At 34.9% G+C, this 19505-nt stretch overlaps 2 protein-coding genes across 9 annotated transcripts in view; one reads left to right on the top strand and one right to left on the bottom strand.

Moving 5' to 3' along the window:
• The window catches only part of Syt7 (Synaptotagmin 7), a 620424-nt gene that overhangs the window by 190251 nt on the left and 410668 nt on the right, over nt 1-19505 (top strand). The window lies entirely within an intron of this gene.
• The window catches only part of LOC122417049 (uncharacterized), a 118687-nt gene that overhangs the window by 40149 nt on the left and 59033 nt on the right, over nt 1-19505 (bottom strand). For 3 of the 5 annotated variants that reach the window (XR_006262218.1, XR_006262219.1, XM_043430291.1), the window contains one exon: nt 12058-12151. The exons of the other annotated variants lie outside the window; for them this stretch is intronic. The gene's annotated coding sequence lies outside the window, so the exon portion shown is untranslated. The remainder of the gene's footprint in view (nt 1-12057; nt 12152-19505) is intronic. 5 annotated transcript variants of the gene reach the window in all.

The following is a 19505-nucleotide window of genomic DNA, read 5'->3' as shown; positions in this document are numbered from 1 at the left end:
CATCCAACATCTTCCGGACCAGAATCCGCATTTCAGCAAAACCGGCTTGTGTTTGCTCTTCGCTAATCATGAGGAGCTCTCTCAACTCGGCGAGCTCCTCTTTTGTGCGCTGCAAACGCTGCCGCTTTTTCCTCGCTTTATTCGGCTTCTGGGCCGCTGCTTTAGGTCTGGAGTGATCCCTCGGCGATGTTCTCCCGAGCCGCTCACTGTTTTGGCTTGCAAGCCGTAGCTCGAACCCTCTTTCTTCTTCCGCCTTTCTACGTTACGTCCGTTCTCGGGGGACGTCAAATCGAGTGCGCCCGAATCGGTGTTCGACTTTGCAGCCGACGCATAGCTCCGCGACGCCTCCTTGCCTACCTTCCTCCCTTCTCCTGCAATGGTTAATTGTCCCCCCCCCCCCCCCCCCCCACCAAATCCATGGGATTATTTATGCCGACCACCGGGGCTTGCACCCGATCGGAATCGACGGCGAGGTTTACCTCTTTGAGGCTGCTCGCTTGAGGTAAAGAATTTACGTTCTTACTCATTGCATCGTTCTTCGAGGATGTTTTTATTTAGGGGTTGTCTCCCCGAGTGCTGCTTTTAAGTCTGGCTCCTCGCCGCCAACCTGTCGGGCATGGTAGCAGTGGGTGCCCGAGGGCCCCGCCGGCATAGCTCAGAGGTTCATCGGAGCTCGGCCCCTTCCACCTATAGCAGGCAGCACATGGAAGGTATCGGTTGGGTTTGGTCCACGAGAGTTATGTCACTCCTACCCTCTATATCTAGAGGGCATTCCCCTTTCGGAGACATACCCACCCGAGAGCCAAAACTTGGTCGTCCGATGCGTAAGGGAGCTATTTCCTCTTACCCTTGAACTCTAATGAGTAAAAGGGCATCCACTTGTTGACCAGCAAGGGGACGTTCCGCGGTGAAGTCCGATTCTTCACCCGGGTCCTGCCATTTATTTGTGCCCCTCTCTGCGCTGAGCTCAGAATATTAAAGGACACGTAAGCCCCCCCCCCGCCACGTCAAGGCGGCAGGAATTAGGGGAGAATAATAACCACTATAATAATAATAACAATAATAAAAATAAAAATAAAAATAAAAATAAAAAAACAATAATAATACTGCATAAGAACGCATCAGTGAGCTTTGACATAGAATAATCGTCTCAAACATATGCGTACCGTGGCTCATTAGAGATTTGTATGGTGTTCTGTCAAGTACAGCAAATTTTTCTTGATGTTTTTTGGATTTTGTATGTTTTTGGAGATCTGTCAAGTGACTCCTCAACGATGTATCGCAAATCTCGCCATGTGCTTCATTCAGATCATTTGGGCTTTTATGCTTAGTTAGCCAAATCTATGTGTTGCAGCCATCCTATAATACTTTCATTGCAATAAGTTTAGCAACTTAATGGTTGCATACGAGAGACATAACTGATGAGAACGTGAAAATCTCGAAGCGAAATTTTGAATATCCACGTGATTCCTTCAAATTAGTATGCACATATAAAAACCTTTGCCCCAGTTCGTAGATCCCCATTTCTTGTGGTATTTTCGTTTATCTTATTCGTACTTGCCCATTTTAGGTTCAAGAAGGTTGCTATTTAAAGATATTGCTCGTCCGATGTAAATTTTTAAAAATTTCCACACTCTTACATAATGGCGTTCGCGTATCGTCGAGCTTTGAATATCCGACACTCTAACATAATGGCGCTCGCAGCAGCGCAGCTAACTTATGCCTATCGTGCTTATATCATTGACATCATGCAAAATTATTTAGTACACGCATATCGTGCTTTCAGTGAATTTGCTCAGGTAACATTAATATGTTACTGCCTAATGGCAGTCGCCAAAAATCGCCAAACTGCCATTTATGATTCGCTAAAATAGCACCAAATCGCCAATGATAAATTTTGATCCTCACAGGCCGTTCGAAATTCGCCAATTTGGCGCAAAATCACCAAATCTGGCAGGAACGATGAGACATGAAGTATAACTATTATTAATTATATAATTACCATCTTCCAAACGAGAGATTTCACCGATTTCTATCTGCTTTTCGGTGGAAATCGGTTTCCTGGTTCCTGATAAAAGCTCAATCGGGCTCGATTTCACATTTTTTCATTTTGTTAACCCCTTCACTGTGAGTGACACGTATAGGGGCAAAAAAAAGTCGTGCCATTTTTGTGTCATGACACGTATAGGGGCATTTGAAAAAAAACATATTTCTACTGCACCGATTCGATTGAAATTTGGTACACTATGGTTTTTGGAGTCGCTGATTACGAATTCAACATCAGATTTTCAAAATTCAAAATGGCGGATCCAATATGGCGGATGCAAATTCGAAAAATGGTTTGAATTCGACGAAAGTGAGTACCTCATGGTTTTTGGGGTCGCTGAATTCGAATTTTACATCAGATTTTCAAAATTCAAAATGGCGGATCCAATATGGCGGACGCAAATTCGAAAAATAGTTTGAATTTGACGAAAGTGAGTAACTTATGGTTTTCGGGGCCGCGAAATCCGAATCTGGAATCGGTTTTTCAAAATTCAAAATGGCGGATTCATTACGGTGGACGCAAATACGAAAAATGGATTGATTTCGACTTTCAGATATTTATGGTTGCGAATATCGAATTTGAATCCTGACTCCAAGTATGTGAAGCTCGGATACAATATAATGAATAAAAATTTGGCAGATCATGTACGACAAACTAGTCATAATAACGAATGTCAAAGAATATTTTTTTCCTTATATCCCGCTCTCAGCCGAACCCAGAGTCACGAATCGTGGACGTGGCGGTTGTTGACTCCATTTTGTTTTTTTTTTGTATTTTTTTTTGGGTTTTTTGTATTTTTTTTGGCTTTTTGTATTTTTTATTTTTTTGTTTTTTCGTATTTTTAAAACTTTTCATTACAATTTATTTTAAATGACTTTTTGCATTTTTTGAATTGCCTTCTCTGTTGATTCTTGGAATTTCAGAAATTTGTGTCTTTCTTTTGTATTTTAAATTTTTTATTCATTTTTCGTTTTGTTGTCTGTACCGATTGTTTTTTCTTTCATCTTTGTATTTTTGAAATATTAATTTCAACAATTTATAATTTTTACCTTCATGTTTCGATAAAAAATAAAAAAAATAAATCGGTATTCAACCTGAAACACCGTCACGCGTGATAGACGTCATGCACACTAGATTCATTCTCAGATTCTAAGAGGTCACCTTGAGAACTCTTCTGTGGCCCATTATTGGATTCCTCAATCTCTTCTGCTTCATTTTCACTCACGCCTATCAACCAATCATCGTTATCTAAAGAAATGTCTGTGTCCGAATCAGAACTATTTATTCGGAGCTCATGAATTTTTCGTTTTCGAGTAAACACCGAACGTGCCTTCGACATTGTAGTAAAAAAAATTTGACCGTTTCTTCAAATATTACACCGTTTCTTATAGTGTAATATTCTTAGTCCTTCTTCTTACTTCTTCAAAGAATGAAATTTCGATTTTTACTCTATTTGACACCCTCAAGAAAAATATATTGGTTCTCCCAATCCTTCGATGATGACCGTGTGTGGGATGGTGAGTTGATTATTAGAGAACGACGATGGGATCATAGATCAACTTCGGGTCAAAAGAGAGCGATTCAAGGGTATAGTGGATGCCCCTAGGATGGTACCCTCGATTTTCATGTCACAGGTGTGGCGGGAACATTGTAGAAGCACTAGAGTGCAGACATAGGTCCAGCGGGCTCGGATATGAGATGAAGAGTAGTGATAAAATTAATCTACAACTGATTGAGTACAAAAATACGCGTATGAAGCCAAATGAAACTGATCTATACCGAGTATGAGTGTGGTGTCTTTATTTCCGCGACCTGGGAGCCTATACGAAAAGAAAAAATCTCGCTATATATTTACATGGTTTAGAATACTTTTATATTATGTTGAATTCTTTCTCACATTTGGGCGCTCGAGTTTAAATCAACTCAATTAAATCAAAACTTAAAGCCGTATTTTTTGTATTTGCGTCCACCATATTGAATCCGCCATTTTGAATTTTGAAAAACCGATTCCAGATTCGGATTCAGCGGCCCCGAAAATCATAAGGTACTCACTTTCGTTAAAATCAAACCATTTTTCGAATTTGCGTCCACCATATTGGATCCGCCATTTTGAATTTTGAAAAACCGATTCCAGATTCGGATTCAGCGACCCCAAAAACCCTGAGGTACTCACTTTCGTCGAAATCAAACCATTTTTCGAATTTGCGTCCGCCATATTGGATCCGCCATTTTGAATTTTGAAAATCTGATGTCGAATTCGTAATCAGTGACCCCAAAAACGTTCATACTGTGACTTTGAGACAAATCTAAGAAAATTTTTTTCCAACACAAAAATGGCACGAAAACGTGATTTTCACCTCACTGCGAAGGGGTTAAAAGATCGATCTCCTTGCCGGGACTGGTGAAATCTAATTTCAGTTGAAAAAGAAACAATCGATATAATATTAGTTAGGATACAAAATATGCTTTGTACTGAGTAAATAAAAAATTTCCAAATCGCTTCTTTTTTGATCCTCAAAACACCTGAATTTCTTGAAAAATTCTTGAACTGATATACCATTGTCAACAGTATTTCGTACTTTGAAAAGGTTTCTTTGAGAAGTGGAAAAAGCTTGTCAACAATGGGCACCTCATTCCACGGACTCGTATTCGATTCGAGCCACTCCAGTTGTCGTAAATCGTTCTCTGCTCACTTGAAAATACCGTAGTTCATCACAGTCTTTGGTTGTAAGAAATCCAGTTGTAATTTTGGAGCTTTCATGATTACTTGTAGTTTTAGACTATTTTGTAGGCTCCATCTGATTTTTGGATTTTCTCAGCGACAATTCACTATCTCTCAATACACTTTTGCAATAGTTGTAGTGGTCCGATAATTTACCAGTAGCGTTAATCTTCGCGTCATGAATTTATTGTAAAGGTGTAAAATACGACCCTCTTTAAGCATTTGGAAATATTTTACGCATTTTGAGCGGCTAGCTCCTCAAATATTTGCTTGATGATTCTGTGCAAACGATTGGTATGTGGAAAAACACATTATTGATACGAAATTACATAAATATTGTAACGATACAAGCGCACCACACACGGAGATCGAGCGCCAGTACGCGTACAAGCGATGCACACGTATCCACGCAAAGCATAAGTGGGGGCTCAGAGAGAAAAAGAGAGACAGAACGATCGAAGATCTGGATAAATCCAGATCTCTCCCACAAGATCGCCGCTCAGCCGGGTATATAAGGTGGCCCAGAGCGAAGGCAGGCATTCGAATTTTTCACTCCGAACGATCCAGTTCCATTCTCCCTAAAAGTATCAGCATTGCGTCTGATGCCCAAGGATTCCTAAAAAAAACTCATAAATGTGAAGTGACCGTATTGCACGATCGCCGAACACTGCTCCCGCTCTACTTCGTGTCAGCATCGCGTCTGGCGCGTATAGAGCCTCCTAGTAGCATCATGGAGAACATTCAAGCATTGCGCTTGTGCTCTCTCCTGTGCCCTATCCTTTTAGCACACCTGTGATCTCCGGGAGGGACTCTGTCATTTTTGAAGTTTTGGAATTATCAAATGTTTGTAGCGTTCCCTGAGCAAGCCCGGCTCAATCCGTTGCAATACTTCTAATCCTGTACTGGCATTGCGTTCAGCGCACGTGAAGAAGTGTTCAACATAACTTAGTATAATCACCTTGAGGAGACCAGCTGGCGAGTCTGAGCAACTCGGCGGTGAATCGACCTCGGTTTGCAGACTAACTCCCCACTGAACAAATCTTTGCCTCATCAAGAGACTCGGTAGAGTCTCGGGACAAGTACATTGGCAGCCCTGTCGTCTGCTGGCCTGAGGCTCTCGCCGAGACTATCTTTTCTCTGAATAAAACGATTCGCGGTGGTGGGGGTAAAACTGGCATGTCATTTTCTTGAATTGCTGAGCTCAAGAGGTGTTTTGTTGAGCGAAAATTAGTTTGGAGACTAACTTTCAAAATCTCTTTCGAATGAGCCGGAAACCAACACGATCAGTAGCGTAATTGCTGAGAAAAAACTTTGCACAGGCTCAAGATTATGCAAAGTTACTAACACATTTAGAAATTTAACATGTCTGTATATAATACCATCAAAGGCCTCATGTCCCTCGCTCTAACTTCGCGGCGGTGTCGCGGACTGACGTCGCATGCCGAGAGCTCGAAAGTCACCAGCCAAAGTTTCACGTCATGTTGACGTTTGGGGTTATGATGTTATGAAGTGCGTGCGGGATAACTAAAAATAATTTTCGTCATCTAACGGAGTGCATATTAGTATTTATTTTGTTAAAATTTGTGATATACTAAACCGGTATCAAAGCGGCCGCGTAAATGTAGTCTGTGATCTGAGTGTGAAAAAGAATATAAAAAATGCACGATGCATATGTCAACGAAACTTTTCAAGATTTCATTATTTCGTTCGATTGGAAATAATAAGTGTCAACTGAGATAATCTTTCAATTGAAACAGAGTGCGCGGAATATTGTCCAGTGTAAATATATAGTCAGTTGCATGATTATATATCATGTGTAATAATGTAGTTTATATATACGAGTTCCCTTTTATAGCTCTGTGGTAACGAACCGGCCGGGGTTTTTGACGTTACGAAGTGCGGGACAAATGTAACAAACGTTCGCATAGTTAGTGAATAATATAAATAAGGTGAATAAATACATAAATCAGTTTATCAAAAATAGGTCTGGAAGTTGTGAGGAAAGACGTTCGACAACCTATAACATCAAATTTTCTTTTTGCGATCTGAAATATTATGGTTGATAATTAATAAAACAAGAACACACGAAACTGTTAGTATAATGTTAGAAACTCCAATTGAATAAATGTTTTCTAATTTATTTCGTATATCATCATTATTTTTGAATATTCCCATATTTTGCTTCCTATTGAGTTTGGCTCTGCCCTCTCCGATCCTTGTTTTCACCCCATCAGTTTGCAGCGGATCGATACATATTATTAATTCGTTGCCTAATATGTGTCCTATGATTTTCTGCTATTTCATCATGATTGTGGTAACGTGATTCAAGAGGTTTCTAGCTATGATCATCAATCGCACATTTTGTACATCAGATTCTCAAAACAGTTTCTGGTCTTGATATAAGTGTAGTTATTCATTTTCCACCTGGTCTGTCAAGTAACAAATTTTGAAACTTATTCCAAAAAGTCTTTGGATGCTTTGTTTGCTGATCATATGAAAAGTCGAATCTTTGGAATGCGGTAGGCAAACACAAATTTTGACAACAATACTTATGAAATGACGTGTATGTTGAGTATTCCTATTCTGCAAATTGCAAATGTGGAATTAATAGTGAAAAGATTCATTAAGATAAGTCTACAGTTGCTCAGTTTTGGATGTGATTAAGTATAATGCATGCTAACATCATGGAAACCTACAGAATTTCTGAATGTTATGTGCACTATGTTATTTTAACGTAACATCATGACTTTCAACAACTTTTCACTATAATACTATAGATTTGGATCATTGAAATACAGCAAAAATCTGCAAACTATAAAATTTATATACTTTGCCATTCATTCAACTTTTTGACTCTCACTGTAATATAAATATGAAGTGAAAAATTCATTGCAAAAGTCTTCAATTGCTCATTTATGGATGGATTTGAAATTGCTGTCTTCCAAACTCATTGCGCAGATACATTGAATCGCGGCAGATACCTGCGAACTTTGAAATTTCCGTGGATAAGTATATGTGCTAAGTATCACACCCTATCTTTGATTATGGTAACATGTAATGGAACTTTGTTCAGCAAGTTTTAAAGTATTCCTTTTCAAATACTATTGAAGTTTGTATTACTGCGGTATGAAGCGAATACCTTCAAACTTTCATATTTTTGTGTCGCAGCATGTGTGCCAATCATTTAAATTTTTTACTCCAACCGTAACATGTGATCTCAAAAATTCATCACAAACGTTGTCAGCTTTTCTAAATTCCTAAATTTTGTTTTTTCTATTCTACTCTGAATTTTTCAATTTCTAAATTCATTTCTAAATTCACCTGAAATTGTTTTTCTCCAAAACCAATGCAGGTACTTTAACGAAGTACCCTCGGTACGTAGTGAGTCAGAGAGTTTTAGTCTTCAATATGGGTAACGTAGTATATATTTCGGCAACACCGTAGCCCCTGGGTTAGTGTACGTGCTCATACGTACAAGCATTGAATCTACGTATAGTCGCGTATAGGAAACCCAGCTTCTGCGTGTTTCGTTTTTTATCAGTGGGTAAAGAAATCCGAAGTGTGTACGGGAAAAGAAACATCCCTAACCTCAAAGAAAACTTCGAAAATTATTAAATTTACGGTGTCTTCTTTTCATATTTTCTATTTCTTATTGTTTCCGAATATAGCTGATGCATGAAACACACAAAATGTTCGTTACAAATGTATAATATTTCTTTTTCAATACTGTGTTTCTATCGTTCACTCAATTTGCGCATGTTCAGACGGTTTCGAAAGTGTCGCTGTAACTTATATTCGAATGAAGTGCCATAACCTACAATTCTGCGGTGTTGCCACATTTGCGTGTTGCTCAAAAATCTTGTCTTATTTCCAGTCATTTCTTAGAACAAAAGCAAGCTTTGCATGTTTTCCAAAAAGAAAAATGTTCATTGGACATTCGTTTATATCTTCTCCAAATTTTATCAAAATCTGTTTGTTAACTTCAACGTTATAAATTAAAAAGTGCGTCTGAATCACAGATTCGCATAAGACTTCATGTTAACTGCTTCAAATTAAATCATTGATATCTCTTTTCAAAGTCAACCAAACGTTACAAAATTTTAACTGACTCATTTTTCGAAAGATTTTGACATCTTTACAAATTTTTATAATTTTCTGTTTGTTAATTGATTTACCGAGGGTACTTCCTTAAACGTCTATGATTTCCGTTGCTCTGTTGAAATAAGTACGCTCAGTTTTTTTGTTTCTTTGAGTTCTGACATAATAAATGTTTCCGGGTGCCTTTTTTCTGCAACTATGAAACTGTAGATAATTGGATCTCAGCGACCACTTGCAAACTTTGGAAATATATTTAATCGGGGGCACGTTTCGGATGACATGAAAATGTCTAGATTCAGAAGGCAAAAACGACATTAAAAAATAGCCAATTCTGTTGGATTTGTTGAGTCTTGAATTCGATCTATCTTTCCTCTTTTCCTTTCTTTTTTCTAACGTTATCAGCCGAAAATCATATCTCGGCCCGCAACACGCATTGCTCCATGCTCTTGAGTTCCCAATGGACAAAACACATTAGAAGACAAGGGGAAAAATCACCAAAGTTCAAGAACAAACCTCTATCGAAATATTTTCAGTACAATTTCGACGAAAAATAGGTCTTTTTTCGTGAAAACCAATGTTATACACCGAAAATTATAAACAATTCATAGAAATTTAAACTAAAATCTTATAGTCGTCTGAACATAAATAAGGATCTTTTGAGAAAAAAGACGTGATATCAAACCATAAACTTCCCCTAGGGAAAAAAAAGGTTGGGACAAGTACATTGATGGTGTCGTGTTTGCTGATAATTCAACCCATAAAAAAAAATTCAAACAAAATTTTTTTTTAATTATAAAAAAAATTATTTCATAAAAAAAATAGAGAACAACTCGAAAAAAAATTCACAAATCTTGAAAAAACGTTATATTAAAACAAAAAACTAATCTGTATCTATTTTTTAAAGTGTCAAAACAATCAAATAACAAGTAAAAAATAATAAACCGAAAATACGCGCTTGAAATCATTTTGGAAACCGATGCCTCATTCTTCTTATTTGATTCGAACAGCTAAATCAATTGAAAAAAATTCCATCTAATTTACGTGCATTATTAAAATTTATTATATCAATTCGAGGCCAAGTATTTTCTAATGAATTGAAAAAAGTTATCATTTGAATTACGTGCAGCACTAAAATTTAGGATATCAATCGGTGGACAAGTATTTTATTAGTAACTCCAAATTTTGACATTATTGAATTGTTCTAAGAAGTTTTCAAATCCAAAAGAATCACATGCAAGCTAGCCATTTCTTACTCTATGATGGCAGAGACTTATAAGAAAATCGATTCTTCTCAGACTTTCAGAATCCTCTGGTATTATTCACAAAATTTGACGTCGATTGGATCGATACAAATTATTTTTAAATATGTGTTAAAAGTACTTGTCCGGCCCATTACTATTCATTCAATAAAGAATCAATCATAAAAAAACGAAATGGTACGGCAGAATCTCGTTAAAAGTTTGTTGAAATGCGATTCATTATTAATTTAATGTTCTTAATAATAGTATAGGTTAGTTCTTATTACGAATGGAACTCGTTCGCTGGAAGAATAAGTGGAAAGTAAAAATTGCCGTCATCGAATATAAACTGCAGAGTTATTTTGGAAGCTTGAACATATACATTATGTTCAATTTTTTTCATTTATCGATGCACAATAATATCCCTTCTATATTGCGGAATAATTTGTATCGATCCAATCGACGTCAAATTTTGTGAATAATACCAGAGGATTCTGAAAGTCTGAGAAGAATCGATTTTCTTATAAGTCTCTGCCATCATAGAGTAAGAAATGGCTAGCTTGCATGTGATTCTTTTGGATTTGAAAACTTCTTAGAACAATTCAATAATGTCAAAATTTGGAGTTACTAATAAAATACTTGTCCACCGATTGATATCCTAAATTTTAGTGCTGCACGTAATTCAAATGATAACTTTTTTCAATTCATTAGAAAATACTTGGCCTCGAATTGATATAATAAATTTTAATAATGCACGTAAATTAGATGGAATTTTTTTCAATTGATTTAACTGTTCGAATCAAATAAGAAGAATGAGGCATCGGTTTCCAAAATGATTTCAAGCGCGTATTTTCGGTTTATTATTTTTTACTTGTTATTTGATTGTTTTGACACTTTAAAAAATAGATACAGATTAGTTTTTTGTTTTAATATAACGTTTTTTCAAGATTTGTGAATTTTTTTTCGAGTTGTTCTCTATTTTTTTTATGAAATAATTTTTTTTATAATTAAAAAAAAATTTTGTTTGAATTTTTTTTTATGGGTTGAATTATCAGCAAACACGACACCATCAATGTACTTGTCCCAACCTTTTTTTTCCCTAGGGTTTTCTTTGAGCGCAAAAACAAAGAAGAAAGAAAAAAAAGAAAAGAAAAAAAAAGGGAGAAAAAGGAAAAAAATCAAGCAATCTCTTTCATTTTTTTTTGTATTATTTTGTTTCCATCATTGCAAATCAATAAAATCCTAGCGGATCAATAAAAAGACCCTGCAATACGGAAACTTTATTTTCGATTTATTAGTTTCATTCAATATCTATCGTTCAATAAGCCGATGATGAAACAGATCAAGGTTCAAGTAAACCACTGATCGACACCTGAGGCCTTTCAAAAAAAAAAATAATAATAATCTTTTTCTCAAAATTACCACCACGCGAACTAAAGTCTAGCACATGAACTCAAAGAATTACTCATTCCCTAAACTAAGGAGTAAAATAAAACTAAAAAACGTTTCAATATATAAAGAAGACCGGGGCAAAACAGGATATGCCAAAATTTGATGATTTTTTTTATTTTTTTTTTGCTTTTTCAGATTTTTAATTACTTTCCAGAATCGAAAAAATTCAAATCATCCATCCATTCGTTAGAAGGACTTTAGATATAGAGGGATTGATTAGTCTGATGGTTTTAGTTAACACTTCCATCTCCAGGAGTTATGTTTTCAAGCCCCGATGTTTGAGGCATTATTTGGGATGTGTTGCCTACAGTGGTCAATTCAGTCAGAGATCCGGATGTGAAATAACGTTATTTTGTGAAGTGTTCTTTACGACACATTCCAATCCAAAATTTTTATCACCTAAAGATGAAAGAATTGGATTTTCATCATGCTAGACATATTTTTTATCGTTTTTGACCTAATGGAGCTTGAAATTTGAATAAAAATGTATCAATACTTACACAAATGTGGTGAAATCGTCGAGAATTCAAGCCCATTGTTTATTGATAATAAAAAAAATTTCTCTGCTTCAAAATCATTTCCGAATACAATGTTCTGTAAAAAGATAAGCAAAGTTTCCAAATTAATTGTTGATCTCACGTAATACAAAATCAACATAGTAACACAAAATTTACAACAAAAAGTATAAAAATGTTAAAGCTGCCTCGTTCATTGTTGTAAACCATGCGACACTTTGTTTGCTTTAGAAGGCACTCATTCGTCGACTGCACAGAACACAGCGTACTGAAGCTCTGACATTTTTTCCTTCTCATAATATGCCCAAAAACTGCGTATACTTCTTTCTCGTATGGGGCGTCATGAAAATTTTCACTGTCTATTTAACTTCATATTCAATATCCTTCGCCAATGTTAATAGTTCCTGCAACTTTTTTTTTCTCAGAGAGCTTTTTTCGCAGAATAGACAGGGTATCTACGTATCGCGAAATGATACAGAAATTTTATAGCATACTACATTTTTGGATAACTCAGAATGAAAACCATGCGTCAAATGTTGCATTATGTGCTACAAGCAAACATTATTTTGATCTGATGTTCAAAAATTGTCAGAATCGAAGTGAGGCATCATTTAACCTTTAGAACACCGGCATTTGAGAGTTGAAATTGCCTTTGAAAAGTACTCAAATTAGTGTCTGGTATCACGTATCAACTACATACAAAGTTCATATCACAGGGTGAGCCGATATATCGGCTTTCCGGTCCTCTAGAGATTAATGGAAATGCTTCACCTCTTTTCGTGAACAAAACAGTTTCCCCCAATATTTCCCATCTCTGTTACATTAGAAGCTCTTTAAGGGAGTTCTGTCGTATAGCGATTTACCATTCAGATTTTGATAAAAATTGGTATACACGTCAGTTATAATCGAAAAATGACTCGGTTAAATTTTTATGAAGCTAGGTGGGACAGCAAAAAAGTTATTACAGTTTATATTTTTATACATTTAACATGCAGTCATATGGGAATCCACGTTTTCGACAGCTTCAATTCCAAATTTGAAAAAAAAATACCATTCAGATGTTGATGAAACTTTATGGCATATAAGTAGAATATTTTGCATGTTGAAAAATATCGATTCATGGGATATAAGTGCATAACTAAATAAAGTAAAGCCAAATTTTCTTGACCGGAAACCAATGTTTAGCAGATGTGACAATGCCCAAAAGAAGATATGACGCGCTCGATAGATCATACATGCCCAAGGATTTCTTAACGTCTCATCAGTGCAATCATTCTTTGGATATTTGAGAGAAAATAATATTTAAAAAAATTGCAATAAAAATTATTTTATAAAAAAAAATACAGAACAATTCGAAAACAATTTCACAAATCTTGAAAGAACATTACATTTAAAAAAAAACTAATCTGTATCTATTTTTTAAAGTGTCAAAAGAATCAAATAACAAGTAAAAAATATAAAAAATCGGAAAATCGCCCTTGAAATCATTTTGGAAACCGATGCCTCATTTTTCTTATTTGATTCGAACAGCCAAATCAATTGAAAAAATTCCATCTAATATACGTGCAGCATTAAAATTTATTATATCAATTCGAGTCCAAGTATATTCTAACGAATTAAAACCACTTGAATTACGTGCAGCACTAAAATTTATGATATCAATCGGTGGACAAGTATTTTATTAGTAACTCCAAATTTTTACATTATTAAATTGTTCTAAGAAGCTTTTAAATCCAATAAAAATTATATGAAAGCTAGACATTTGTTACCCTATGGTGGCAGAGACTTATAAGAAAATTGATTCTTCTCAGACTTTCAGGATCCTTTGGTATTGTTCATAAAATTCAACGTCGATTGGGTCAAAACAAACTTTGTTTAAATATGTGTTAAAAGTTCTTGTCCGAACCATCACTATTCATTCAATAAAAAGTCAATCATAAAAAAACGAAATTGTACCGGAGAATCTGGTTAAAAATTTGTAGAAATGCGGTTCATTATTAGTTTAGTGTTCTTAATAATAATATAGGTTAGTTCTTATTCCGAATAGAATTCGTTCGCTAGAAGAATAAGTGGGAAGTAAAATTGCCATCAGTGAATATAAACTGGAGAGTTATTTTGGAAGCTTGAACATATATATTATGTACAATTTTTTTCATTTATCGATGCAGATTAATATCCCTTGTATATTGCGAAACGATTTGTTTCCGTTTTTTATTAAATTAATGCAATTAAGTAAAAATTACATGAAGATAATTCTTTCAATTCCTTCTGCATGAACACTTGTGATTCATCAGTTCTAGACAAGCCCTGATTTTTATTCGGATAAACAATTTGAACGGAAAGTCATGGGCTGGACTAGTACTTTTAGCACATATTTAAACATAATTTGTATCGATCCAATCGACGTTGAATATTGTGAACAATACCAAAGGATCCTGAAATTCTGAGAAGAATCGATTTTCTTATAAGTCTCTGTCACCATCTATCAACAAATATCTAGCATTCATGTGATTTTTTTTGGATTTAAAAGCTTCTTAGAACAATTTACTAATGTCAAAATTTGGAGTAACTAATAAAATACTTGCCCACCGATTGATATCATAAATTTTAGTGCTGCACGTAGTTCAAGTGGTTTCAATTCATTAGAATATACTTGGCCTCGAATTGATATAATAAATTTTAATGTTGTACGTAAATTAGATGGAATTTCTTTCAATTAATTTGGCTGTTCGAATCAAATAAGAAAAATGAGGCATCGGTTTCCAAAATGATTTCAAGGGCGATTTTTTGATTTCTTATTTTTTACTTGTTATTTGATTCTTTTGACACTTTGAAAAATAGTTACAGGTTAGCTTTTTTTTAAAGATAATGTTTTTTCAAGATTTGTGAAATTTTTGTCGAATTGCTCTGTATTTTTTTTATAAAATAATTTTTTTGGCCATTTTTTATAAAAATTTTTTTTAAAGTCTGTTATATGGATGGAATTATCAGCAAACGAGGGACCATCAATGTACTTGTCCCAACTTTTTTTTTACTAGGGGAAGTTTATGGTTTGATATCACGTCTTTTTTCTCAAAAGTTCCTTATCTATGTTCAGTTGACTTTAGGATTTTAGTTTAAATTTCTATGAATTATTTATGATTTCCGGCTTATAACGTTGGTTTTCACGAAAAAGACCTATTTTTCGTCAAAATAATACTGAAAATATTTCGTCACAGGTCTGTCCTTGGACTTTGGCAATTTTTTTCTTCGTACTCTAATATATTTTGTCAATTAGGAACTAAAGAGCACGGTCGAAAGCGGGTTGGAGGCTGGGATATGATTTTCGGCTCATAACGTTGGTCTCCACGAATAAAGACCTATTTTTCGTAAAAATTGTACTGGGAATGTTTCGTCACAGGTCTGTTCTTCGACTTTAGCGATTTTGTCCTTGTACTCTAATATGTTTTATCAATTAGAAACCCAAGAGCATGGTCACAAGCGGGTTGGAGGCCGAGATATGTTTTTCGGCTTGTAACTTTGGTTTCCACGAAAATAGACCTATTTTTCGTAAAAATTGTATTGGAACTATTTCGACAGAGGTTTGTTCTTGGACTTTGTTGATTTTTCCCCTTGTCTTCTAATATGTTTTGTCCATTAGAAAAAAGAAAGGAAAAGAGGAAAGATAGATCGAATTCAAGACTCAACAAATCCAACAGAATTGGCTATTTTTTAATGTCGTTTTTGCCTTCTGAATCTAGACATTTTCATGTCATCCGAAACGTGCCCCCGATTAAATATATTTCCAAAGTTTGCAAGTGGTCGCTGAGATCCAATTATCTACAGTTTCATAGTTGCAGAAAAAAGGCACCCGGAAACATTTATTATGTCAGAACTCAAAGAAACAAAAAAACTGAGCGTACTTATTTCAACAGAGCAACGGAAATCATAGACGTTTAAGGAAGTACCCTCGGTAAATCAATTAACAAACAGAAAATTATAAAAATTTGTAAAGATGTCAAAATCTTTCGAAAAATGAGTCAGTTAAAATTTTGTAACGTTTGGTTGACTTTGAAAAGAGATATCAATGATTTAATTTGAAGCAGTTAACATGAAGTCTTATGCGAATCTGTGATTCAGACGCACTTTTTAATTTATAACGTTGAAGTTAACAAACAGATTTTGATAAAATTTGGAGAAGATATAAACGAATGTCCAATGAACATTTTTCTTTTTGGAAAACATGCAAAGCTTGCTTTTGTTCTAAGAAATGACTGGAAATAAGACAAGATTTTTGAGCAACACGCAAATGTGGCAACACCGCAGAATTGTAGGTTATGGCACTTCATTCGAATATAAGTTACAGCGACACTTTCGAAACCGTCTGAACATGCGCAAATTGAGTGAACGATAGAAACACAGTATTGAAAAAGAAATATTATACATTTGTAACGAACATTTTGTGTGTTTCATGCATCAGCTATATTCGGAAACAATAAGAAATAGAAAATATGAAAAGAAGACACCGTAAATTTAATAATTTTCGAAGTTTTCTTTGAGGTTAGGGATGTTTCTTTTCCCGTACACACTTCGGATTTCTTTACCCACTGATAAAAAACGAAACACGCAGAAGCTGGGTTTCCTATACGCGACTATACGTAGATTCAATGCTTGTACGTATGAGCACGTACACTAACCCAGGGGCTACGGTGTTGCCGAAATATATACTACGTTACCCATATTGAAGACTAAAACTCTCTGACTCACTACGTACCGAGGGTACTTCGTTAAAGTACCTGCATTGGTTTTGGAGAAAAACAATTTCAGGTGAATTTAGAAATGAATTTAGAAATTGAAAAATTCAGAGTAGAATAGAAAAAACAAAATTTAGGAATTTAGAAAAGCTGACAACGTTTGTGATGAATTTTTGAGATTACATGTTACGGTTGGAGTAAAAAATTTTAATGATTGGCACACATGCTGCGACACAAAAATATGAAGTTTGAAGGTATTCGCTCCATACCGCAGTAATACAAACTTCAATACTATTAGAAAAGAAACACTTCAAAACTTGCTGAACAAAGTTCCATTACATATTACCATAATCAAAGATAGGGGGTGATACTTAGCAAATATATTTATCCACAGAAATTCCAAAGTACTCAGGTATCTGCTGCGAATCAATGTATCGGCACAATGAGTTTGGAAGACAGCAATTTCAAATCCATCCATAAATGAGCAACTGAAGACTCTTGTAATGAAGTTTTCACTTCATATTTATGTTACAGTGAAGGTCAAAAAGTAAAATGAATGGCACAGTATATAAATTTTATAGTTTGCAGATTTTTACTGTATTTCAATGATCCAAATCTATAGTATTATAGTGAAAAGTTGTTAAAAGTCACAATGTTACAATAAAATGACATAGCGCGCATAACATTCAGAAATTCTGTAGGTTTCCATGATGTTGGCAGGCACTGTACTTAATCACATCCAAAACTGAGCAACTGTAGACTTATCGTAATGAATCTTTTCACTAATAATTCAACATTTGCAGTTTGCAGAATAGGAATACGCAACATACACGTTATTTCATAAGTATTGTTATCAAAATTTGTGTTTGCCTACCTCATTCCGAAGATTCGACTTTTCATATTATCAGCAAAAAAAGCATCCTTTGACTTTTCGAACCAGTTTCAAAATTTATTACTCGACAGACTAGGTGGAAAAAGAACAACTACACTTATATAAAGACCAGAAATGTACAAAATGTGCGATTGATGATCACAGTTGGAAACCTCTTGAATCACGTTACCACAATTAGCATGAAGAAATAGTAGAAAATCATAGGACACATATTTGGCAACCAATTAATATTATGTATCGAACCGCTGCAAACCGATGGAATGAAAACAAGGATCGGAAAGAGCAGAGCCAAACTCAATAGGAAGTAAAATATGGGAATATTCAAAAATAATGATGACACAAGAAATAAATTAGAAAACATTTATTCAATTGGAGTTTCTCACATTATACTAACAGACAGTTCCGTTCGCTCTTGTTTTATTAATTATCAACGATAATACTTCAGATCGCAAAAAGAAAATTTCACGTTTTAGGTTGAGAAACGCTTTTCCTCATAACTTCCAGACCTATTTTTGATAAACTGATTTGCCTTATTTATATTATTCACTAACTATGCGAACGTTACATTTGTCCCGCACTTCGTAACGTTACTTCGGCCGGTTTATTACCACACAGCTATCAAAGGGAACTCTTATATATAACCAACATTATTACACATGATATATAATCACTCAACTGACGATATATTCACACTGGACAATAATATTCCGCTCACTCTGGTTTAATTGAAAAACTATCCTAGTTGACACTTATTTCCAATCGAACGAAATAATGAAATCTTGAAAAGTTTTGTTGACACATGCATCGCGCATTTTTTATATTCTTTTTCACACACAGATCACAGACTAAATTTACGCGGCGGCTTTTATACCGGTTCAGTATACTACAAGTTTTAAAAAAATAAATACTAATATGCACTCCGTTAGATATGACGAAAATTATTTTTAGTTATCCCGCACGCACTTCATAACATCATAAACCCCAAACGTCATCATGACGTGAAACTTCGGCTGGTGACTTTCGAGCTCTCGAGCTTCTTAGTTTTCCGCCAATCTTCCTTACTCTTTTTATTGAATGTCATTGGCCCAGAAATTTCCTCACACTCTATTGGTTGCATCAAAATTTCTCTCACCGGGGATTGATGATCATGGGGACCGCCTATGTTTGTAGCGGTTGGAGTATGAGTATACAGACCCTAGGAAAAAAAAGGTTGGGACAAGTACATTGATGGTCCCTCGTTTGCTGATAATTCCATCCATAAAAAAAACTTTAAAAAAGTTTTCTTTTTAAATTGTCAAAAAAATGATTTTATAAAAAAAAATACAGAACAATTCGAAAAAATTTTCACAAATCTTGAAAAAACATTATCTGTAAAAAAAACTAATCTGTATCTATTTTTTAAAGTGTCAAATGAATCAAATAACAAGTAAAAAATAAAAAACTGAAAAATCGCGCTTGAAATCATTTTGGAAACCGATGCCTCATTCTTCTTATTTGATTCGAACAGCTAAATCAATTGAAAAAAATTCCATCTAATTTACGTGCAGCATTAAAATTTATTATATCAATTCGAGGCCAAGTATTTTCTAATGAATTGAAAAAAGTTACCACTTGAGTTTCGTGCAGCACTAAAATTTATGATATCAATCGAAGGACAAGTAATTTATGAGTAACTCCAAATTTCAACATTATGGAATTGTTCTAAGAAGCTTTTAAATGCAAAAAAATCACATGCAAGCTAGTCATTTCTTACTCTATGGTGGCAAAGACTTATACGAAAATCGATTCTTTTCAGACTTTCAGGAGCT

The sequence above is a fragment of the Venturia canescens genome, chromosome 10 (genome assembly GCF_019457755.1).
Source record: "Venturia canescens isolate UGA chromosome 10, ASM1945775v1, whole genome shotgun sequence".
NCBI classification, from domain to species: domain Eukaryota; kingdom Metazoa; phylum Arthropoda; class Insecta; order Hymenoptera; family Ichneumonidae; genus Venturia; species Venturia canescens.
The sequence above is the reverse complement of the archived record's forward strand: the minus strand, read 5'-3'. Positions and strand labels throughout refer to the sequence as shown.